The sequence below is a fragment of the Zophobas morio genome, unplaced genomic scaffold (genome assembly GCF_036711695.1).
Source record: "Zophobas morio isolate AGI-343-1 ecotype UQ-CSIRO unplaced genomic scaffold, CSIRO_AGI_Zmor_V1 ptg000058l, whole genome shotgun sequence".
Taxonomy (NCBI): Eukaryota; Metazoa; Arthropoda; class Insecta; order Coleoptera; family Tenebrionidae; genus Zophobas; species Zophobas morio.
Genome location: NW_026972163.1, coordinates 7,028,236 through 7,036,357, shown reverse-complemented (window position 1 = coordinate 7,036,357; position 8,122 = coordinate 7,028,236). Strand labels below are relative to the sequence as shown.

The 8,122-nt window shown below is 33.0% G+C and overlaps 1 long non-coding RNA gene across 1 annotated transcript; it reads right to left on the bottom strand.

The window, feature by feature from the left end:
* Positions 1 to 2,365: 2,365 nt before the first annotated feature.
* LOC135143367 (uncharacterized) lies at positions 2,366 to 3,670 on the bottom strand. The gene is made up of 4 exons (XR_010282770.1): positions 3,434 to 3,670; positions 3,178 to 3,379; positions 2,906 to 3,128; positions 2,366 to 2,845 (listed from the first exon to the last, which is right to left on the bottom strand). It is a non-coding gene; the product is annotated as an uncharacterized LOC135143367 (long non-coding RNA).
* Positions 3,671 to 8,122: the final 4,452 nt, after the last annotated feature.

Genomic DNA, 8,122 nt, shown 5'->3' with positions numbered 1-8,122 from the left:
CTGAGAACTCATTATCTAATGATCCTAAAAAATTATGGTGTTTTATAAATAATAAAAAAGGATCGACACGTATTCCAGGCTTACTATTATATCATGATAACATCGAGATTTCGAATCCTCTTGAAATAATTAATGCGTTCGGCCATTACTTTAATAATGTTTTTATTCCTCCGTCTCCTCTTGCTGCTGACAGCATCTCTGTACATTGCAACCCCGGATCGTCGATAATCTCTTGCAACAATCCAAAAACTCGTTAACATCGGGAGTTGACAATGTTCCTAGTTTTATACTTAGAGATTGCGCTCATGTCCTTGCTGATCCTCTTTATACTATTTTTACTTTAATTTTGCAACGCTCAGAGTTTCCTGGTATTTGGAAAAAAGTCATGATTTGTCCAATTTTCAAAAAAGGTAAAGCTAATCAAATTTCGAATTACAGACCTATATCCTTGCTTTGCAATTTTGTGAAAACTTTTGAATCAATTTTATATAAATACATCTATAATTCAGTTAAACATTTAATATCTCCTTACCAGCATGGATTTATGTTAAACCGTTCAACTGTCTCCAACTTAACAGTATTTTCACAGTTCGTCTCAGAAACGCTCGATGCCAAAGGACAAGTTGATTGTATATATATAGACTATTCCAAGGCATTTGATCAAATCGATCACCATATACTATTACAAAAGCTTCGTATTCTAGGTTTTTCTGATTCTTTACTAAAATTATTTTTGTCTTACCTCTCTGATGGTGAATTTAGGGTCAGATATTAATTATAACTTCACGTCCTCTGCTTTTTCTCCCACATCTGGGATACCCCAAGGGTCTAACCTGGGGCCGTTGATTTTTCTTTTATTTATTAATGACCTTGCAGATGTGGTATTGTGTGACAAATTAATGTTTGCCGATGATTTTAAACTTTAATCGAAAATTGAGTCTTTACATGATTGTGCATTGCTTCAACGAAATATCGAAAATATTGTGGAGTGGTGTCTGGAAAATCGTCTGTCTCTGAATAAAAGCAAATGTAATGTAGTATCTTATTCAAGAAAACACATAAATATTATTTACGAGTATAACATTAATGGTTCCACTATTGAGAGATGTCATACAGTCAAAGATTTAGGTATAATATTTGATAGTAAACTCACTTTCGTGCAACACATTCACGCGTCTATTGCTGCTGCACTTAGAACCTATGGCTTTATATATAGGAACTGCAGCAATTTTTGTAATATTAGAACACTTAAAATATTTTTTTGTTCCTTGATTAGATCGAAGTTGGAGTATGGTACTTTAATTTGGTATCCGATTTATGAAATACATTGACGTCATTTAGAATCTGTTCAAAGACGATTCCTCAAATTTTTAGTATATTTGGAGGATGGTGTTTATCCCCCTCAAGGTTATGAACACTCCCTGTTACTTTCTCGTTTTAATTTTTTGTCTTTGGCTGTACGACGAAAAGTGATAGCGGTCAAATTTTTATATAATTTATTTCACAATAAAGTAGACTGCATTGATATTCTAAGTAGATTTAATATATGTACTTGTACCTAGACTTAATTCTCGTCAACAAGTTCTGTTTTATATTGATTCTAGCCGTACAAACGTCTCAGTTCACTCTCCAGTGTCGGTTATGTGTAATTTATTCAACAAAATTGCACACTTATGTGATATTAATTTTGATTTTAGTTTTAGTATTTGTAATTGCATTGTAAATTTGGGTTAATGTTTAATTAGCTGTAGATACTTTTGTTTTTTCAATATTTATACTTTTTTAGTTACTGTCATGAATTAGTTTAGTTAGTTTGATATTATTCCTGTAATTGGGTGTTACCTGTAGGAATAAATATTATTATTATTATTATCAACATAACGTCTCTACTGCAGTTTCCGCGTCAAGCTAATATAACAATATAACAGTTATATGTATAACTAATAATTACTACAAATGAAACCAGAACGCAGAATTTATGGATTTTATTCCTTGAACGCAACAGTGGTATATTTATTGCTTGAAAATCCGAATTCAGTGTTCCATTCGTGCTTCCCCGTCACCGCGACGGTGTTCCTCGGACAGTCTCTACGTTTGACGACTTGCTGCCTCTCGGACTGACGAGCTCTCCCGACAGATATGCTCACATAATACTCCTATAAAATTTTACTCATTAGCGGGAGTTTTTTAACTATTTACATCACAGTTATACTGGAAAAAAGTAACCAATAACAACCTACGGGAGTTTTATTGATTTTACACTCCCTAGGGAGCATTAAGATGTAACATTATATAATAATTCATTATTGCATGAACATTTATTAACAATAACAATTGGTACCTACAAGAATACAAAAGCGTCTAAATCTATTCTTTTACATAATGTACATGAAAATTTTCTACATGTTTTATTATGATGTTTCCGTGAGCAACTGGAAGTTTTTCTTCAATATTCTTAATACTACTTTGACACTTAAAATTATCTAGTTGCTTCGATTCTTCGGCTAATAAAATCTCAACGACAGCAGCTGCATCGCCTGCGTGTTTTTCGTTCACCACGCATTCTTTTCGCTGCCCAAAATCATCCGCACCATCTTGACTTTGTGATGCACACTTTCCTCTATGTATCCTTCTGCTATGCTTCCACTTCTTGATCCTCCAGCCCTCTTGAGTGTTGTAATATCAGCACCTCCTTCCACAAACAATGTGGAAGCGGTTCTTGTTAAGCAATGTCCAGTATAAGCCTTAGCATTGTCTGTAGTTTCAAAAATTCCGCGATTTAACGATTTTTAGGATGCTGCCGAAAGTGTTCTTACCAACGGGTTGTAGTGTGCATCTACCATTCCTACATGTTTCCATACAACAACATATTCAAAACATTTATGACTATTATGACTATATTCACCTGAATGTCAAAAAAATATATATTCTGGTCGCGCATATTTCCGGTATATTGTTAGCGCCGGAATATCACCATCATCAATTACTGTGAATGACCGTTTCTTGTGAGTTTTTCTTTGGCGTAACGTAACTACAAGAACTGAACCACGATCTTCTATGGCGTCACACTGTAAGTTTACTAGTTTATCACACCTACAAGTGCCACAAATTCCCATCAACAAAGCAACCTAAATAAAATAATTTTTACCATGAAAAATAGAAAAATGTTATTTGTACCTTATGCATAAGATATTTATCATTAGGAGCTTCTTTCAAGAATGTAATGATTTGCTCTCGGTTCAAAACTTTCGATTTTTTTGCTTCATATCCGATGCTTTGTTTCTTCAAGAAGGACCTTAACTTGCTGTAAGTTGCTATATTCACATCCCTTTTAACGCATAGCATTGATCGTTACATTGAATATTTGGTCCACAAGGAACTGCTCTTAAACGATAATTTGAAAGGAGCAACATTAACAAAAATCATTACATACCATATCAGCAAAATAGGCAAGAATAACTGCTTCGTTGATTACATTCACCTTTTTCTTTGCCATCCATTCTTCAAAGCCATTATATTCCTATTCATATCTCTTCTTCGACTTATCCGGCAACAAATTGCCTATTGCTTTTTCTGCTTTTTCTAGTAGTATTTCGAGCGGAATTTCTTGTGAACCACAGCTGGTCTTCTGGTATTCCATTTTATTTGTTATTTTTGTTATAAACAACTCCACGGCAACGATTTCGCGCTACTTACTTGATATAGCAATAATAAAAAACATGTAATATTTTTTAATTATTATTAAAGCTAATGAGTAAAACCACGTACATTACACGGGACGAACAATCAAAACACTCTCAAGCGTAATTAGCCCCCTCCTGCGTCGGGGGCCAAACTACTATTTCGGGTGTCATAATATTGTTTCGCCCCTCTTAATATAATGTACCATTGTTACTCTAACATTATGCAAATCTTATGTAGCCGTAACCCACTGGCGCATAACCATGTTAAACATATGTAACATACTGTAACAGCACAGTATTGATATCTATACTGTGGTAACAGTTATATGAGTGGTTATGTAACAAATAGACAACATCAACGTAACGTCTCTATTCCGATTTCCGCCTCAAGCAATTATAACGACAATATAACAGTTATATAATTCTGTTACTCTGATGTTATGCAAACGTTATAATAATATTTATTCAATTTTGACATGTAAACAAACGTTTATTTTGCCGTCAGCAGGCCACTAAAGCTTTGGTTTATCCGGTAGCACCATAAAATTTTTAAACCGCTAGCGAAATAAAATTTTTATTTTGCTGTTTTAAAACCATGGTTACCATTTCTGTAATTTCTCCAATGCCTTGCTGCTCTTTCCATCTAAGGAACTTTTGATACACTTTCTGATTTGCTCTTTTTTGGGAGCAAGTTTTGCCGTTGGAATCTTGCATGATTTTGCAATTTTTCGATAATTTTAGTTTGTTTAAAATAAACAAACACCGTCGCCAGAGTCACATACTACACACACACACCTGATATTGTAACATAAATTCTACGCATATAAAACTTTTATTTGGTCGCTGTCAATTCTGACGTTTCTCGAATGTGAACTTTGAATCACCAATTTTTTCACAATTTGGGACTTGGGGTTGGCAAAATTGAATAAAAGTTTGTATTACACTCGCGGTTAAAATGAATGTGTAACTCGCGGTCTTAAGGCGCTCGCGGCATACGCCGCTCTCGCCTTAAACTGACCGCTCATTAAACATTCACTTTAACCGCTTGTATAATAAATAACTATTATTAAACGGAGCGATTGTTCTCCTTTATCATGTAGGTACAGAAAATAAATACAATTACTTATAACTAACATCGACATCATCACAATATACAACGTAAGTAATGTAACACACCATTAAACAAAAAAATATATATATAACACATCACAACAAAAATTATGCTGCACTTAAAGTGTTTCGTACCAAATTTTTAAAACGCTGCAGAGGGGTGGTCGCAAATAGATGTCATATTTATTAATTGATCTACTATTTCGACACCGACTGGTATTCATACCATAATTGGTTAGAAGCAAGGGTATGTCAAATAAATTGTTTGATCTTGCAGGATATGGTGGAGCATGAAGAGAGAAATCCTGCAAGATATGAACACTTTGAAACCAAAGGAAATATTTGTAAATGTGTGGCGGTTTTTAATTGAGGGTAGACCGAAATAGTTCAAAAGTTCCTTGTAGTCGCTATATTTGAAATTGATACCTGACTTATGTGCAAGGTATCACTGCTTTCCTTTGGATTTTTTGAAGCCTAACTTTTGAGTTCTCATACTTTGGTGTCCATATTGTAGAGCAATAATCAAGCAATGAACATATAGTGTCATTAAAGGTCGTGCACTAATAAAGTCTTTGGTTTGCCCAATAATAAAACCTAGCCTTTTATTGCATTTATTTATTACATCATTAATTTGAAGGTGTGAACCTTGTGGAACGCCCGATGTGACAATGATTGGGGATGAGTAATGCCCATTAACTTTAACAACTTGTGTGCGTTCTCTTAGATATGAGTTAAGCCATGACAAAATGTTTTCTTGTAGACCAAATCTTCTCAACTTATAAATCAAAATGTTGCAATCAACTGTGTCGAAAGCTTTGCTCATATCCATGAAAATAGTGTCGACCTCGGAGCCCTTCTCCATAGTTTTCACAACAAAGTCAGTGAATGTATATAAATTTGTGCACGTAGACCTACCCTTATAAAAACCATGTTGTTCTGGAATAATTATATTCCTGAGAACCTGAGATAACTTATCACATACAATAGATTCGAACAACTTAGGAACCGTGGAAAGAATAGAGATACTCCTATAATTCTGGACATCCGATTTAGGGCTTGTTTTATGTAAGGAAACAATATACGATCGCTTCCATAGGTTCGGAAATAACGCGGTTTTCAAGGATTTATTAAATATTATGAACAATGGTAGAGCTAAGGTGTCGGCACAGCGCTTCACAAATAGCGCAGGCCTAGCATCAGGACTAGCACTACCACTGATTTTCAATTTATATAAAATATATTAATTGAAATTCAATTTATATAGCCCTAACATAACTTACGCATAACCGTGTTATACATGTTAGGTATATCTTTTTTTAATGTAACTGAACTGTGACACTTATATAACAGGTTAAGTAACAAAAATATAACATCAACGCAATGCTTCTATTCCAATTTCCGCTTCAAGCAACTATAACGGTGACGTAACAGTTATACAACTTTTTTATACCTTGATTATATTCTCGCGATATAACTTCTCTTTTACAATACTGTAGATGTTATGTAACAATCATTTTAAATTAGATTACAGGTATTGCTTAATTTTGCTCTCGGCAAAGCACCTTCATTAATATGACTATTTCCTTCGAAAAATTTAAGCCAATCAAAAAACTGAAATATTTCATTTTTATCCAATAATCCTTTAAACGGGTCAAAGAACATTATTTTTGGGGCCTGGTATATTCCTCCGCGATCTGAATTAATTGTGTATGAACAATTTTGTAATTTAATCATTAATAAATATCAAAAATACGAAGATTCGTCTGTCTATATCTGCGGCGATTTCAACCTTCCACACGCACGGTGGAATATTGTTGATAATACATTAATTGCGGAATCCTCAAACAGCTGTCCCAAAGCTATGGCCATTGCCAACTGCTTTTCTTATTTAAATATGTATCAGATTAATAAAATATCCAATAGCAGAAATACATTTTTGGACCTCGTTTTCTCCAATAATTTAGAAACACAGATACAATATGCACGTGAAACTTTAACCAGTGATTTCATCCATGACGCTGTATTTGATTTTCAAGTATTATTACGCAATGCACCTTATTCAAATATGAAAGTAAATGACGCCTATTACGATTTCTCTAACGGTGACAATGATGCCATAAACTATTTTTTTCACTAGTAGAAACCATAAGACAATAAACTGAAAAAATAAACGTTCAATTTTTTGACGCAACATGATTTTGTTTTGATTTCTAATCAAAGTTAATCTAAATCTTCAACACAAAGAAAACCGTTTATACTTGTCGCTGAGTTAATCATTTTATCTTCTACCGTCTACCAACTACTATGCGTATACTCAAGTAATGTTTGTAGCACACATTTGTTCATTTTTTAAGAAATAATCACATCAAACCATGGAGGAAGGAATATAATGGAGGGAGTGAGAGTTCAAATAAGTGATCCCGCGCCAAAATGCGTGAAAGCAATAAAAGGTGCTTCAATATGGCTGCCGCTTCAGTGGCGTATCTTAATAGTATTCATAAGGGGCCCCACTACTCAAAATTATATTCAATGCAAATATTTTTTTTAGAATATCTAAAATTTGAATTTTACTCATAGAAATTTATTTTGTATAATTATAATCAACAAAAAACCCAAATTCACATCAAAGTTTGAATTTTTGCTGTATAATTGTTGCGAGATCTTTGGAATAACATTTAAGGAGATAATATTATAAAGAAAAAACATTAGCCAAGAATAATAAAATCATTATATAAAATTATAAATGACTGGTAGTTACGCTAAGGTTTTGGGAATAGGGTGAGGTTAAAGAATAACAGACGAATTTGTATATGTTGTAATTCTAGCAGCTCGATTTTTTTTATTAATCCAATCAATGCATATCATTACCAGTAATCATAGAAATGTTGCCTCAATGCCAGTCATTTTCGGGTTAGCGGTAGGTCTTAAAATAATTTTATTAAAAGGCAGTAAGAGAACTGTACTTTATAATTTGTATAATAATTAATATTAGTTTACAAATATGTACTAGATAATAATAACATAAATGTTTTTATAGGGTATTAAAAGAATACAATATTACAAAATAAAGATAAACTCACTTAAAGGAAATACATACAATTTAAATAAAAAGAATACAGGATTACTACAAAGATGAGTTGGTTTCAGCTAAAGGCTTGATACTTTTCTGAAAAATAGTATAAGAATAAAAAATATATATATAAGAAGAAACAAAGTAAAACGTCAACGCAATCAAATATGTTTTAGATTTTCTCCATATAATAAAACTGAACATGTTGTTTACATTTTTTTTTTTTAATAAACCACATTTTGTAACTTTATTGCCCTTT